A 17413-nucleotide genomic window follows, 5' to 3' on the forward strand; every position below is an offset into this window, starting at 1 on the left:
GTTGTTATTTGGGTGCTATGGTTAGCTGTATATAGTTGCTCTTCTGTATGTGCAGGTCCAAATGTAAGAAGGCCTATGATGTTTGTACCTATCCTGACTTTTTTGTCATTATTCCTTAAATAAAATAGCATAACCATTATTTTCATAACATTTACATTGTATTAAGCATTTTAAGTAATCTAGAGATGATTTAAAGTATACAAGAGCTATGTTTGATACACATACTATGCCATTCTATATAAAGCTCTTGAGTGTTTCTAGATTTTGCTATCTATGAGGATCCTGAATCTCTCATGCATACCAGGAATAGGCACACGATGACTTTAGCTAAGTCACTTTGTTCTTTGACTCAGCTCCAGGATGATCATGTGGGGATATGCCACATCTCATTGTAACATTCCAGAAGGAGCTCCTCATTCACTTCATAGTCTATTGACTGGCACCCCTGAAATTATATAAAGGAGTAACTTTGTGGTGTAGACATATGTATTATTAGAAGGGTAAATCAAGTTCTGCAAGCTTCAAAATGAATAAAAAAAATGATGAGGTGGCAGCCTGAATTCTACAAACTGATCCAAAAAAGGAGAATTTCTAGACAAGAAACATAGTTCTAAAGAGGTAGAATTCCACATGGCACCATCTGCCCATTATCATCTTTCTCCATAGTTATTTTTTATAAATCTGGGCAGAATATATATACAATAAAAGCCACAATATGAAATGCACAGCTGAACATAATGTTTTTGATTCATTTTTATTCTTGCACATGGAAATATTTTATGTTGATGAAGAATATGCTACTTTTTTTTATTCATTTCACTTATTTTTTGCCTTAATTTTTTATTTGTTCTTTTTAGTTATACATGACAGTAGAATGTACTTTGATATATCATATATACATGGAGTATAACTTCCCATTCTTGTGGTTGTACGTAATGTGAAGTTACATTGGTCATGTCATTTCACTTATAATTAGATTATGCCCAGATATTAGGTTGTTTTGTTAAATAATGGTAACCTCTAACACTTAGAGATTGTACAAGGGCTGGGTATCTTCTTCTGGGACCTCACCACCAAGATGTGTTACAAGTCATAAACAATATACTACTACACAAACCACATTTGTGAGTAAGTAGACAAAACTCTGACTCTTTAGGGATTTCAGTAAGTAAACATTTTACTAAAAATCTCTGTGTAATAAAGAAATGATGCTATTCAGAATCCTTCAAAACTATGTGACTGTAAGAATCAGACATAATACTAGACTGGGGGCACTACTCTAAAAGGTAGAAGATCCTGACTTCTCTAGACCTCCTGCTCTCATCATGAAAAGGTAGAAATAAAGACAACATTTCATAAAATTCATTTATGTTCAACACTGCTCAAGCCAACTATTAAAATTGTGCCTTACATCATACTAATTGACAAATCATCTAGTCCTGATTAGAACTAAAGATAGTTGAAGAACAGCACTAGAGGCTGAATTTCTGAATATAGAATCTGAAATGTTAAGTAACTAGACCCATTAGTATATACTCTTGATTCAGGGCCTCAAATATTCACTAATTATCTCCAGGGTGTAGATTGAAAACCAACACACAATATATTGTATATATTTTACAGAAAATTGCAGATGATATCAGAAATTTTCTTATGAACACCAAAATCTGTCTTGCCAAAACAAAACTAATCTCCACATGAAGGGGTTCCTGCAGGGAGGCTGCTCTTCTTGGTAGTAGACTGGAGAGGCAGTGGCTGTTCATTTGGCTCACTCTGTACTAGTTTCTTGGCTCTGGGCCATCTTTGAGGTTTAGCTTTCTGTAAATAAAGTATAAGATCTGTACATAATGTTGAAATTGAATCCCTCACAATTAACTCTCAAAATAACAGGAACATATTTTGTATTCATTAGCTTTATCACAACATACAGTGATTTTAAAATAAAGTTTTACTTCACTTGATTTTACAGTTGTACAGACTGGTAATCTAATCTGGGCTTGGCTGGCTTAACTCTATACTATATGTCTCATTGCAGTCCCAGGCTGAAGGTGCAACCCCTGGTGAAAGCTCTTCTCATAGTGATGTCTGAGGTAGAAAAGGTCAAGCAGAAACATATGAGGCCTTATAGGATCTATATTTGGAATTGACTCTCAAGTCAATTCTACCCACCTGCCATGGGCCAAATTAAATCAATAGGCCAAAACAAAGTCAAGGGGCAAGCAGGTATATTGTGGCTATGATAAAGCCATTGTAAGAGAAATGGATACAAAGAGGGCTGCCACATTTAAGCCAATTATTCAGTACATCACAGTCTACCCACACATCCAAACATACTCTTACCCTTTACTGAATTAATTATTGTCCTTGTAGTGTACCTATTGGCATTATTGATAAAGAAGGAAAGGGATTTTCATTTCTGATATTTTCTAATTAATGTACAAATATCCTATAAAATTAGAATCTAATACAGATATATTTTATAAAATATATATGTTAATAAATTTAGCAATAAAAATGAATACCTGCCAGGTGCGGTGGTGCAAGCCTGTAATCTCAGCTGCTCAGGAGGATGAGACAGGAGAATTGTGAGTTCAAAGCCAGCCTCAGCAACGGCGAGGTCCTAAGCAACTTAGTGAGACCCTGTCTCCAAATAAAATACAAAATAGGACTGGGGATGTGGTTCAGTGGCCCAGTGCCCCTGAGTTAAATCCCCAGAACACCACCCTCACTCCCCCCCAAATTGAGTACCTACTATATACAAATCAAGACCAAAAATGTGAGAAATACAAATATGGATCAGATATTGATTCATTCTCAAGGACCCTGAGGTCTTGGCAGTTTAGCCCAGAAGCTTAGGGTACAAGTAGCATCAAATATTGAAATAAAATAAAATGGTTAAAACCATAATTTTTGGACTCAGGCAGTCTTATGTTCCAGATTCAGCTCCACTATTTTAGGCAAACTATTTATTTGCTCAGTGTCTTAGTTTTAATCCTCTAATAAATAGAACAAGGACACCTACCTTATAGATTGAAGATTAAAAATATGTAATTTGTTCCTGGCATCTATAAGTGCTAAATTAATACCGAGCCCAGGGTATTGGGTTGCTTTGACCAGACGGTATACCTCCTCTCCACCAGGGAGCTCTATTTGTATTTCCTCCTCCATTCTGTTATCTCAACCTGTACTAATTTCTGTTTATCAGCTGGCTCTAGTGAAAACTTTTGTAATAACAGGCTATAAAACCTAAGCCAGAGGGAATCATATCTTTTCTTAGGGATTTGTTCTGTAATGAAACCAATTATAAACAACCCTCAATCATTTCTCTGAAGAAATGAAGAGATGAATTCTGCTGGAATGGAACCAGAAAACTTGGATGGAATGCTCACTCATAAATAAAGCAAAGCAAATAAACACCTCATGTGATTTTAGGCTGAGTTTCATAAGCATTACTCCCTCTCTGTGTTGAAGTTTGGTCCTTAATGAACCCCTTAGTGGGCAATGTCACTAACTATCTGACCTGCCCTGGAAGAAAGTAGGAGGCACTGGAATAGTTACTTCTAAGATGTTGCATCATCAAAGATGATGAGAAGTTGGAATGGAAAAATAAACATAAGAAACATGGAAATTCCTCAGTGATTGCTCAGAATGAGTAGGATTGGATGATGGGAGCAGTAGAGAAAGTCTCAGGTGATTGATATGATGTTCAAAGGAACAGAGGGTTATTTGTTTATTGTTGTTATTTAAATGCATGTTTTCTTCAATTGTTGGTACCCAATTGTTCTTAAACATTTGTGCTTGAGAAATTTTTTCACAACGTGATTTGTATAAATACCCACATAACAACATTCTAAAATTGTAGTTTCTGTTGTCTTGATGGACTTATCCCCCACAACAACAGATACTACAGACACTCTTCCCATTGCCTGAACTGTACCATTTAGTATACCAATAACTCCCTAACCAGCATAGTACCATTTATCAGTGAGTTCTCTTCATTTATGTCAGGAGACACTATTTACCTCAAAGAAACCCTTGTCTTAATAACTTGCCTGTTACATTACTGACAGCCTCTCAAATACTCTGTTAGTGCCACTCTGTACAGAAGTTTATATGCTCTTTATCATACATGAATCAGAACATGCTTGAAGCCATCTGATGGCTCTCATCACATTCAGAATAAAATGCAAACATTCTACTAATCTTATGTGATTTGACATTTGGCTACCTCCCTTCTTCATTTCCTACCACTTTAAGTCACTGAAGAAATGAAGAGGTGAATTCTAGCTGGAATGAAATCAGAAAACTTGGATGGTATGCTCACTTATAATGAAATGGAATGCTCCTGTCTTAGGATGTTTGCATTTCCTACTCTTTGGCAGGAACAATTTGGATCATTCCTTCCTTTTAGATTTCTGCTCAAAGGTCAATAGCTCAATAAGGCTTTTCATGCCTACCTAATTTAGACGATCATACCATGTCCCCAGGTAGGCATTATTTTTTTACATTACCATCTTGATTCTCTTTTTTTATTGATTTTTTTAAATGACAGCAGAATGCATTACAATTCTTATTACACATATACAGCACAATGTTTCATTTCTCTGGTTGTATATAAAGTATGTTGACATCAATTTGTGTCTTCATACATGTACTTTGGATGATGATGATTTTCACATTCTACTATCCTTGCTAATCCCCTGCCCCCTCCTTTTCCCTCCCACTCCTCTGCCCTATCTAGATTCTCTTTTTAGAATGCATTGATTTCTGGAATTTTCTTTCTTATTTCTTTGTTTGCTTGTTTATTTTCTTTCTGTCTCCTTCCACTAAAATACAAGCTCAATGAAATCAGGGGCCTTACTTGTCTCCATCACTACTTTATTCTCAGTGCTGAGAATATCATAACAAATTGTTCAACAAAAATGATTTACGATTAAATGGGAGATCATCTCCATTTTTGCTTAAAACCAACTTATGCCTGTAAGAGAAAATAATTTTCCATCATTCCAGTGTTATAATATGATTATTTATATTTTCTTTCCTTGTCTAAAAATATGTTCACTCATTTTCAATTAAGGAAAGGGAGAACAAATGATCCATGAGTATTCCTATGAAATAATTATAAGACCTAAAAATGACAATAAGAGATGGACAATATAGGGAAAGTTGAAGGGTGATGAGGAAATAATTGAGAAACTTTATTTCTTGTCATTAATAGTGCCACAAAAGGGGTAAGCAAATGACAATGTCATTAATTAAGATCTTGTGCTTCAAAAAGCATGTTTGATCTTAAGGAAGTTATTCTCCCAAATATTTGTACACATACCTAAAATATATTACTAACTTTATTATGGTAAGAAATTTGTAATTTTTTCCTGGATATACAAAATGAAAAATCTATATTCTCAAATAGAGTTTATTATGTAAGTGTCTTCCTTTCAGAATTTGAGACTTAAAGGGAATAAATATCCAGAGACATGCCTTCCTTCATATGAAGATTCATCAGTAAAGCTATTTCCTGAAGAAGTGAAGTTCCCTAGAAAGTTAGTTTCCCATCCTGGCCAAACTGTAGACCAAAGTAAACAGCAAAAGGACTATCATTGTTGTACAGGAAAATAGCATTTCTCTTTTAATTTTTAAAATAGGAAGAACAGAAGGCCCTTGTGATTTATTCAATATAGTGGTTGTTGCCCTTAAATTCTATGTACAATACTTATGGAAAAAGTTGAAGAATTAGAAAACATCCATGGTGAAGTTTCTTCTGCACAATTTGGGCTTTATGAAGTGTGATAAACTTTTGCATTGTATTTTGAAATTAATTCCTACAAACTCAGAGTCTCCTTTAGTGATACATGTTTAGACTTGGGAGCTGGCCTAGATGTATATCATAGCCTGCATGAGACATGTACTCTTATTTCTGGGTAAACACAGGTCTCTTTCCAATTTTAAAAATTGATCTAATTCCTTGACAGATATGGTTACTACTGTGAGATTCATTCACTAATTTTGCTTTTGTTCTTAATTTTGTACAATGGTTCAGTTGTTTGGTTGGACCAGTAGTCTGAAATTATCAATTTTTAAAAAGTATCATTTCAGGAAAAGTAATTAATTTATCATGATAGAATTAATCAGAGACACAATTGCAGCCATCAACAAATTCCTTATAAACATCTTCTTCAATGCACAAAATCTCCTTTCACCTTCCTTACCCATCTAAATGCTGACTGTATTTGTGCCTATTTCTCACCACCATATTGAAAATCCTCTTGATGCACTCAAAGACAAGAAAGGGGTTATTTAAAAGATGAGAAAATGTTTTCAGACTAACAGACATGTTTTGGTGTAAGAGAATGAAGAGGAAGAAATTGATGTGACTTTATCTTTTAGATCAGAGTTTCTCAGCTATAAGACTGGTTAAAAATAGACTTCCAGCCCTCACCCCCAGATAATCTGATTCATTAGGACTGGGAGGGGCCTAAGAAGCTGGATTTCCAATAAAGGTGCAACTCCTGCTGTTTCTCAGGGGACCACAGCTTGAGAACCATTGCTTTGCATCAAGGCACCTCAGAGATTGCTGAATTTTGAGGCTCCCAATGCTAGTGTGAGCAAAACTCCAGTTCATTCTCTCCAAGCCTTCTGCTCAAAATTTGGAGCTTTATTCTCCTTCATTTTGAGAATTACATGATACTCATGTGAGAAAAGTATAGAATTTAGAATGAGATGCCTTTGGGGGGTCTGCTGTGCCACTCACTGGCAGTGTTGCCTTGTAAATTCCTTTTCAAGTTTCTGAATCTCTCTTTGTATTATTAAAAGAAGAAAATAAATTAAGTCTGTCCAATTTATTGTATGACTGACTCAAAACATGAAACATGAGAAAATATCTGGCAAACTGTCAAGTGATCTACAAATGAAATAATTGTTTTAAAGTTAAATAGTTGCTCCAGGGTAACTATCAAAAATAAAATGCCACAGGGAAAGGGGAAGTACTAGGGAATGAAATTAACCAAATTATGTTGTGTTCCTGTATGGCTATGTAATAACAAATTCCACTATTCTGTATAATTATAGTCTTCCACTAAGCATTTTTAATTTTTTTTTTAGATGTAGATGGACAAATACCTATATTTTGCTTATTTTTGTTTATTTATTTTTATGTGGTGCTGAGGATCAAACACAAGGCCCCGAACATACTAGGCAAGGGCTCTACCACTGAGCCACAACCTCAACCCTGCACTAAGCATTTTTTAAATAAAATTTAAATGACCATAGACCAAGCTTTGTTTACTGCTCCCTGTGTCACCAATAAATCTTGTTTCCCCCAAACTCGTCATAGATAATAAAGAAACACTGTGCCAACTTTGACATGAGCTTCTTTATGCCCTGGAGAGACTTGCATGCAGCCCAGATCTTTGCAGAACAAAGGGTAACTTCCTCAGAAACCCTATATATTCCAAGAGCAGCTGTGGTCCCTGTCATGAAAAATCTATAAGAAGCAACAACTGTCCTATCTTTCTTAGGGCCACTACATTCAGAATAAAGCTACGTGAACATAATTCATAGAGTATATACCATTCCATTTCTTCCCCTATCCCTCACACAACCCTAAAGATTGTGGCAAAAATATTTTCTGATATTATAGCACACACTGCTATGTATTCAATTTGTTAGACTCAAGCCTCATTCTACAATCTCTATACCCCCATCACTGAAAAATATCAGCTCCCAAAATATATAGGCTCAGGTCCAGGAACAGCTGGGAGGAGTCGTTGTAGTGTCCCCATAACAATTCTCACACTCAGAAGTGAAAGAAGAACAGATGGCCTCTCTGCAGGAGACAATTATAACCCCTTGGAAGCATTCCTTGATAGCAGGAGCCCTTACAGAAAGCATAAGGATTGAATAGTAAGGCTGGATTTTGTTTTTCAGCTGGTGAGGTTACTAATATATAGGTTCTCTCTTTCCTTAGCATAAGAGCAAATGAACATGCAGGGGCTGAATGAAGGGAAAAACACCCCCCTATTTAAAACTCAAAAGAACTGAAGTGAGACAGTGAACCCAAGACATCTGACACTGTCGCCCCACTTTCTGTTGACAGACAAAATGAAGAGTTATACATTCATGCAAACATAAGGAAAGCTCAGAAAATAGGAGAGAACGGGAAGAAGAAAGCCATAATCTTTCTTCATGGATATTTTCTCCTCAACATCTCACTTCACCCTTTGGGATTCCCATATTGTGGCTCTAAAATATAGTTTTTATCAGAGAAGGCAATCCAAAATCTCTGATCAGTGATGAACACCCAAGATGCTGATTGCCCTAGAGAGCCCCAAGACTCTTCCTCCTGGCCTCTATTTATTGACACTTTCTTCTCCCTCATGAAGTTCCCCTGTGTTTTGGAGCTATCCCCTCTATTTCTTTTAATCTTGCTCTTCATTTGCATTTTTTTTGCAAACTCTTTTTGGTTATCACACTGGGTTAGGAGATATAGAAGTAAATAAGAACAAGAGACTCCATGTCTTTAAACCAGGAGTTAATTCATTTGGTCAGCAACTAGTTCAGAGGCACCTACTATGTAAAGGCCGCTTTCTTAAGTGCTGGGCACACATTGCTGAACAGAATATGAAAAAAAAAGACTTCTCTTATCCCACTGGATTTATAATCTGGAATCAAAATTCAACTCTCAAATCTTTCTTTTATACCAAAGTGTAAGAATGGAGTGTGTTTCTTTTCAAATGGAATAAACACTTAACTGAACTTATATTTCCTTTTTTAAATCCATTTTAATTGAGATTTGTTTTATAATTCAGAATACATCTACCAACACAAATACTTTTTGTAAATTTGATTGATATTTTTGTTTATATCTTTTGCATTCTTTTTTTAATTTTTTTGTTACATAGGACAATATAATGTATGTTGACATATTATATATACATGGAGTATAACTTTCCATTTTTGTGGTTGTACATGATATGGGGTTTCACTGGTCGTGTATTCATATATGAACATAGGAAAGTTATTCCTGATTCATTCTAATCTCTTTCCCACTCCCATCCCTCCATCCTTCTCCCCACCTCCACCTCCCATTGTGAGTCAGCATCTGCCTATTAGAAAGAATATTCAGCCTTTTTTGTTTGTTTTTGACTAGAGGAAGGTGATTGACTTGTTTCACTTAGCATGATAGTCTCCAGTTCCATCCATGTACTGGCAAATACCATAAGTTCATTCTTTATGGCTGGGTAGCATTCTATTGTGTATATATACCACATTTTGTTTATCTGTTCATCTGTTGAAAGGCACCTAGTTTGGTTCCATATCTTAGGTATTATGTATTGAGCTGTTATAAACATTTATGTGACTATGTCACTGTAGTATGCTGATTTAAGTTCTTTGGGTATATACTGAAGTGTGGGATAACTGGGTCAAATGGTGGTTCCGTTCCAACTAAACCTATATTTCTGAAAGCATTTCACGAGGATCACCTTCATCAGAATCTCTTATCATGCTTGTCAAAATAAAGATTGCAGCTGCCTCCCCATTAAACTCTGAAGGTAGGACCCAGGAATCTTAACATTTCCAGCATGAATGCCCCCTGCCTTCCTGCTTAGAATTGCTTTGCAATGCTGGTTTTCCGGCTGCAAATACTTTTAGCTTTTGTTTATCATGAAAGATTTTTATTTCTTTGTCATACCTGAAGCTTAATTTTGCTGGATACAGAATTCTTGGTTGGCATCCATTGTCTCTCAGTGTTTGAAATACGTTGTTCCAGGATCTTCTTGCTTTCAGCATCTGTGATGAAAAATCCGTTCTTAACCTTATTGGTTTACCCCTGAATGTAATCTGTCTCCTTTCTCTTGTAGCTTTTAATATTTTCTCTTTGTTCTGTATATTGGATATCTTCATAACAATGTGTCTTGGCATTGGTCTACTGTGATTTCGTGTGCTCGGTGTCCTGTATGCATCTACAATTTGTATATTTGTTTCCTTTTTTATTTCTGGAAAGTTTTCTGTAATTATTTCATTCAGCAGGTTACTCATTCCCTTGGTTTGAATCTCTGTACCTTCCTCTATCCCGATGACTCTTAAATTTGGTTTTTTTATGTTATCCCATATCTCTTGGATGTTTTTCTTGTGATTTTTAACCAGCCTTTCTGAGTTGGCTAGACTCTTTTCAATATGATATATTTTGTCTTCATTATCTGACGTTCTGGCTTCTACTTGCTCCACTCTGTTAGTGATACTCTCATTTGAGTTTTTAATGTGGTTTATAGTTTCTTTCATTTCTAGAATTATTGTTTGATTTTTTAATTATCTCTATCTCCTGATAAAGATGCTTATCTTCTTCTTTTATCTGTTTATGTAATTCATTTTCAATGTATTCTTTCACTGTTTGAATTTGCTGTCTCATATCCTCTTTAAGATTCCATTCCATCTGTCTAAGGTATTCCTTGAGTTCCTTATATGACCATTTTTCTGATGACTCTAGGTCCTCCTGAATATTTAGGCTGTCCTGCATTGTTTGTACTCCTTTTCTTCCTTGCTTTTTCATGATGCTCATGTTATTTCTTGTTCTGTTTGACTGCTGAGTTACTGTTTACTCCTATAAATTTATTTGATGCTTGGGAGGAAAGGTATTAGAAGGGAAGGGAAGAAGTCACTAAAGAGAATGAGAGTAAGCAGGTAGAATTCAATGAAGGGGGAATAAGAGAATTGAAAAGAATTGAAAAGACAAAAGAAAAAAATAGAAAATAAAAAAAGAAAAAAATTTAAATAATAATAATAATAATAAATGAAAATTAAATTAAAAAAAATAAAAATTAAAAAATTTTAAAAAATTTTAAAAAATATTTAAAAACAACAACAAAAAATGAAAATGAAAAAAAAATTAATAAATGTAGTCTTAGAGTTTGATTAACTTCTCTTCCAGTAGGGGGAGCTGTGCCTACTGGGCCAAGTTTCTCCTCTCAAAAGGTGGGAACCAATCACTGTGCAGCAGCTCTTCCTCCCAGCCTGGGCGGGTCTCCAATCCTGAGTGCCTAGGGCCTTCTCTTGTGTTTCCTCAAGCCAGGCCCTGCTCACTGATGACGCTCACCACAATACTGGCTACACGCCAGGTCTGCTGCTCCTGGAAGCCCTGTTTTCATGAACACATGGGCACACTCTCCCTGTTTGCCATTCCCTCAGACCCTAAGTTTGTACAGCTTGGGGCTGAGAACCCCCAGCGAATTTGCTTGCCCTCTGGTAGCCACGCCCCCAGTAGCTGGTGCAAGGGACCTCAGTTGTCAGCACTGGTGGGAGCGGTAGCCGGGAGTAACGCACCGCGGGTCCCGCGCCACTCCTGATTCCCTCCGTCTGGCTATTGTGCTCATGGGAGAGCTGGGAGGGGCCCTTAAGGTTTCCCCACTGTGTGGAGAGGGAAGGCAAGGGGATTACACACTTGTTGCCGCTGGTTTCAATGAATTTATCTCCTCCGCCACGTTTTGGTGATGTCAGTTCTCTGCCATGGTGGTATCCCATGCAAATGGCGACAGTTCGTTCCCTTTGCCCGGTGACCAATGCAACGGGTGGGTCCTGACTGGCTCTCTCAAGCCCCGTTTCAATCCTGTGGCCACTGCCTATGAAGGCTGGGTTGGCATTTACCTCAGTAGGATCCGAAGGGCCGACCAGTTGTTTCGGCCGGATCCTTAGTGCTGAGTCACAGCAGTTTGGCTGCGAGAAGCAGGCAAACGGGAGCTTGAATGCAGCTGATCTGGGCTTGGTGTGTGTTCTGAGAGGCCCGGACTGTTCTCCCCAGATCCATGTCAGCTCAGCATTGCCTAGTGATCCTGAGCAAACAGCATTTAGACAGTTTACGACTCCCTATGCCCGCCCAGCTGAGGAGGTCAGAGACTTGATCTCTCTGCGCCCGCTGCCATGTTCAATAAAAGTGATTTTAAGTTCATAAAGTTTCTATTTAAGTGCTTTTTATGGAAGCTGGAGGTGAGATCTGCTTCTCAACTAAAGAGCTCAGATGGTAGGGTTTAGGCAATACCTATAGCATTATTTCCCAGTCTTGTCAACAAAATCACCAGTGGATATTCCCAAACCTATTTCACAGATTCTCATTCCATGGGTTTGTAATGGGACCAAGATGATTCTTTGATTAACAGTAAAATTTAGTAAATACAGAACTTTAGGATAAAAGAACATCAGACCTGTATCATTGCTGCAGTCTGTCTGGGCACAAAATAACCAAGCCACCACAAAACATTGTAGATTCAAACAGCAACTCTTTATTCCCGAACTCTCACCAGCACTCTACACGCATGTTCTGGGGAAAATCCACACACTCCACCGGGCTCTGCATACCAAATACTCTCTGAATCCTGGGAGAACTCAAGGGGAACTCAAGGAGCGGGTGCCTGAGGCAGCAGGATACGCCCTATTCCCAGCAGGATCCACCCTAAACCTGGAACCACCCTAAACCCGGATCCACCCTGGTCCTTGAGCAGGGTCACCTTTCTCAAACATTCATGCAATGTCACTGCAAATGACCTGGAACCAAGGCAAGCCCATTTCCAAAATGGAGAGTCTTCCCTCTAAGCAACATTGGGTAAGCTGACAAGGAAATTGCCATGCGTCATTCCTACTTGGCTATGGCTCTCAGCAGATCATATTCAGGGAAGTCTACCTAGGAGAGTATATTAGTCACTCTTGTCTGCCCCCTGACACCCCACAATTTAGTAAAGAAACAAAATGGAAAAGGAACATGGTTTGAAAATATTCTTTAAAAATAATTTGTGTATACTTCAGAAAGTTTACAATGTGATTTATGGGATACATATAAAGATAGAAAAATAGTAGATATCCTTTTCAAAAACCCCTCTAACTTGCTTTTTTTCTGAGCAGAAGCTGACTTAGCACAGCCAGTGAGGAGGTAACTAAGAAAATATGGATGTTTTTTCTATTGCTTCTCCATTTTCTTTCACTCACATTTCTATTTTTTTAAAAATATTTTTTAGTTGTTGATACAAACCTTTATTTTTTTATATGTGGTGCTGAGAATTGAACCCAGTGCCTCACACATGCCAGGCAAGTGCAATACCACTGAGCCCCAGCCCCAGCCCACACATTTATATCATTAAAGTTCACCTGTGTGAGCTGAAGGAAGAATCTTTCATCACAAAATTTATTACTGTTTATATATAGTACCCTACAAAATCATTAGATCCTCAAAGATGGGGAATAATTTTGCCAACAAAGTATCCATATAGCATATCTTGCCAATAATTGCTCAATAAGTAGTTACTTAATACTAGTCTGTTTAATAGTATCTAACAGGTCAGAAGGTGCTTGGATCAAATTTAGATCACATCTGGCAATCCTCCTCTCGTTCTGCAGTCAATATTTTTACCCTTCATCCATTCCTGGTGGGAGTGCAAATTGGTGCAACCAATCTAGAAAGCAGTATGGATATTCCTTTGAAAACTTGGAATGGAACCACCATTTGACCCAGCTCTCCCACTCCTCAGTCTATACCCAAAGACCTAAAATCAGCATATTACAAGGATACAACCAAATCAATGTTTATAGCAGCACAATTCACAATAGCTAAATTGTGGAACCAAACCAAATGTCCTTCAGTAGATGAATGGATAGGGAAACTTTGCTATATATACACAGTGAAATATTACTCAGCATTAAAAGATAATAAAATCATGGCATTTACAGGTAAATTGATGGAGTTGGAGACTATAATGCTAAGTGAAGTAAACCAATCTCAAAAAAAACCAAAGGCCAAGTGTTTTTTTTTTGATATGAGGATGCTGACTCGTAATGGCAATGAGGGCAGGGGTAACATGGGAGGAATGGAAGAACTTTAGATAGGGCAAATGGTGGGGGGGAGGGGAAGGGAGGGAACAAGGGGGTAGGAATGATGGTGGTATGAGACACAAATGGTGTGAAAATACTTTGTGTAAAATCAATGACTTGAAAAATTGTGCTCTATATGAGTGCTATGAAATGAATTGCATGCCATCATGTATAATAAATTAGAATAAATAAGTATTTTTAAAAAAACCATAGGACTGTGACTCTATGAGAGCTGATCAAGCAGGATGCAAGATATAGTGGGGCAAGATATAGTCAAATACAAGGAAAATACATTGCCATATAGTTTTCTCATACAAAATAAGATTAATTATAATGTGAAATATTTCTAGAGTACCTAAATCCTAATAAAGATGTTTAAAAATGTAAAAAATATAATTTTACCCTTTAATACATGAAAAACCAATTGTCAGTTTCTTTGCAGAACACCCTGTAATACCCATTTATTCTTTCTGACTTCTCCCCTGACACCCCTACTTCAAGGACAATCACAAAGTAGGATAAATTAGTCTAATAAATGGAGATTAGAACTGCACTAGAAAATTACTATGTATTTTATTTATTTTTTAAATGTTCAGCTGTAGTGTCAGGCTGGTCACTTCCTCATCATTACAAACTTTAATATTAAATAACAGTTCACTGCTTAAAGCAAAGGCACATACTTTGAATTTTTGACATCTGAATAAAATCTAATAACCATTTCTTTTAATTTTTATTAGTATGGCATGTTGGAGTTTAACATTAAACATCAGAAAATTTGAGAATGAAATATATTAAAGACTAGTTCAATATGTAAAGAAAATTTAAAGAATGGAAATGTAAAAGGAATATGGTATTAAATTTCTAAACAATAACTATCTGAGCATAGTAAGTGAGACTGCTTGGATAATATAATAGAAGCCCAAAAAAATAATTTAGAAGATGAGAAAAGTATAAAGAGACTAATTAGACCTTAGAGGTAGCTAACCCCAAGAGAGGATATAGATTTTTTTTTGTACTAGGAATTGAACCAGGAGTGCTTAATCACTGAGTCACATCCCCAGACCTTTATATATATATATTTGAGACAAGGTCTCGCCAAGTTGCTTAGGGCCTTGCTAAATTGCTGATGCTGGCTTTGAACTTAGAATCCTGCTGCCTCAGCCTTTTGAGCTGTTGGGATTACAGGCATGTGCCACCATGCCCCACAGAATCTAGATTTTTACACATGTGACCTTGGTACAGGTAACCAATTCTCAAACAAAAGCAAAATTCCCATAATGAGATTTTTTTGGCAAAGATTCTTTGAGACAAATATATGCAAGATAGACTTGTGTAATCATTTAAATATGAGATATCCCCCAAAGGTTCATGTGTGAGACAATGCAAGAAGCTTTAGAGGTGAAAGAATAGGATTATGGGAGTTTAAACATAATCATTGGATTAATCCACTGATAGGGATTAACTGGGTGGTAACTGAAAGCAGGTAGGGTGTGACTGAAGGAGGTGGGCCAATGAGGGACATGTCTTTGGGGCTGATATTTTATAACTGATGAGTAGAGCTCTCTTTGTCTGTTTCCTGACTGTCATATCCTGATAAATTTTCCTCTGTAATGCCCTTCTGCCATGATATTCTGTTTCACGTTGGGCCCATAACTATGAAGTCTGTTGATCATAGACTGAACCTCTCAAATTGTGAGCCCAAATAAACTTGTCTCTTCTAAGTTGTTCTTGTTGGTCACAGTGATGAAAAAGCTGACTAAAACAGCTTGGCACTTCATATTTCCTGTCCCTTAAGTGAAGTAGTGTGGGATGAATCTTTGGTAAAGAAATAATACAGGATAGATATCATGAGCTATAATATAACTTGTTAATTGATACCTAATATACATCTCATGTGGGCCATTAGCACTAATTTCAGCTGAAGTGAATAAATACCTATACCAGATGAAATCATTTCATCTATTAATTTTATCATGTTAAATAAAAAAAGCAAAGAACATTCTTGATCACACAAGAGATTTTAAAATGCATTCTTTGTCATTTCATTTTGAATTGGTGTTTAATTTGCATTTGTATCTCTATTATGTCATTGGGAAAGTGGGTCAACATTTCAATAAAATTTGAGTAGCCACAAAGTAGTTTCTTACACAGATTTCAGAAGAGTCCATTAATCACTACTACTTTGTGCCCTTGGGTGAAGAATTTCCTTTTTCACACAAGAAGTCATCGATATTCCAAAATGCATGATGTGTTTAGATCTTGAGTTGGCAGTAAAATATTAGTATCTCCCAGCCTTGTGCCCCAAATCTAATTTTATATCTTGGTTTATGACAGTACATAGAGGTAATAAACAGTCAAGGAGTTACTCAGAACAACACAAGAAATCTATTCCAGTCCAATAATCTATTCCTGAGTTTACTATTTGATAAAAACAAGAATGAAACCACAATTCTACCTAGTTTACTCCATTTCCTTTTTCCCAACACAGTGATAATATGAAGTATTGACAGGGGTGGGTACTTGTTTGCAAAAATGAATAATTTGAAATAAGATAGGCATAGGGCTTCTAAGAATTCACAAAAATCTAAAATGCTCATAAACTGAAGTTGAATAATTCTTTTCTCTAGTCCCTTTTTTGTAAATTTTCATATATATTTATAACATCTTCATATGTAAAACAGACTTTGAAGAAGATTAATTGATTTATTATGAAGACTATTCATCTTCCAAAATCTTGTCCTTACAAAAACAACATATACAAATATAATGTCAAGGAATGCTTCTGTTATGAAAAAATGAAATCATCTCATTTGCCATGTAATATTAAAATCTTCCAGAAATTGGTCAAAGCAGAAATAACCAAGCTTGTGCCTAAAATATAAGAGTGAATTCCAAAGGAAGATTGACAGCAAGTGCAAAAGTTTTTTCTTAGTTTCATTTCTCACTTGTCAATGAAGCAGTATTCATGTTTGTCCTTTATATTACAAGTGAAATTTTAAACATACTCTTGCTGAGGATGGTAGTGAAGGAAAGAAGGCAGTAAAATTTAAACAAAATTCTGGTCATTATAATCTATTAAAAGTATTAAAAGTAAAAATAAAATAATATCAAGTCTTTCAATAATTTATAATGATAAGCAAAATATTTAGGAGCTAAAAATGCCCACAATGGCATGTGGACTGTTTTTTAAATGTAAATTCTGAAGAATTAAGTAGGAATGTGATCGTTTCTTACGTATCTTTATTGATAGTTAGGGAGAAGGCAAATACTTAAGAATTCTAACTCCTAAAATGGAGTGAAAAATAGGCTTGATACTTAATAAACTTAATAAATCTCAAAGAATTCGACTTACTTCTAACTCTGAATTTCCTTTCAGCTCAAGATTTGATGGATGTCTTACTAAGCTTAGCAGATATGACTATTGTTGATGGCAGAGGCTAATTTACTAGCAATTTGGGAAAGCCCAGTGGTCAGTATGCTTCTGCCTCTGTCTCTTCCTTTTCTTACTGAACCAAGAAAACAAAACTTTAACTGGGTAAATACAAAGTTCAATCCAGTAAAA

This window comes from Callospermophilus lateralis, chromosome X (genome assembly GCF_048772815.1).
Source record: "Callospermophilus lateralis isolate mCalLat2 chromosome X, mCalLat2.hap1, whole genome shotgun sequence".
NCBI lineage: Eukaryota > Metazoa > Chordata > Mammalia > Rodentia > Sciuridae > Callospermophilus > Callospermophilus lateralis.